General features: G+C 51.3%; 1 non-coding gene across 1 annotated transcript; it reads right to left on the reverse strand.

Moving 5' to 3' along the window:
- Positions 1 to 215: 215 nt before the first annotated feature.
- On the reverse strand, positions 216 to 334 carry LOC124891791. Its single transcript, XR_007049880.1, has one exon. It is a non-coding gene; the product is annotated as a 5S ribosomal RNA (ribosomal RNA).
- Between the last annotated feature and the right edge of the window lie 75 nt (positions 335 to 409).

A 409-nucleotide genomic window follows, 5' to 3' on the forward strand; every position in this document is an offset into this window, starting at 1 on the left:
TTCTGATGGGATCCGGTGCGTTAGTGCTGGTATGATCGCATTCGTCAATCCCAGCACTCCAAATTCTATTATGCCTCTTTCTCCTCCGCCGCCCGTCATACCGCGCACGCGCGCCCCTTCGCCTTGCCCCCGTTCTCCTTTCCGCCAAGAGGAAAAACAAAAAGATTCGCCGATCGAACTGAAAAAATTAAATCGAATTTAAAGGAAAAAAAAAAGGGATGCAACACGAGGACTTCCCAGGGGGTCACCCATCCTAGTACTACTCTCGCCCAAGCACGCTTAATTCCGAAGTTCTGATGGAATACGGTGCGTTAGTGCTGATATGATCGCATCCGTCATTCCCAGCACTCCAAATTCTATTATTCCTCTTTCTCCTCCGCCGCCCGTCATACCCCGCACGCACGCCCCT

The sequence above is a fragment of the Capsicum annuum genome, unplaced genomic scaffold (genome assembly GCF_002878395.1).
Source record: "Capsicum annuum cultivar UCD-10X-F1 unplaced genomic scaffold, UCD10Xv1.1 ctg40627, whole genome shotgun sequence".
NCBI lineage: Eukaryota > Viridiplantae > Streptophyta > Magnoliopsida > Solanales > Solanaceae > Capsicum > Capsicum annuum.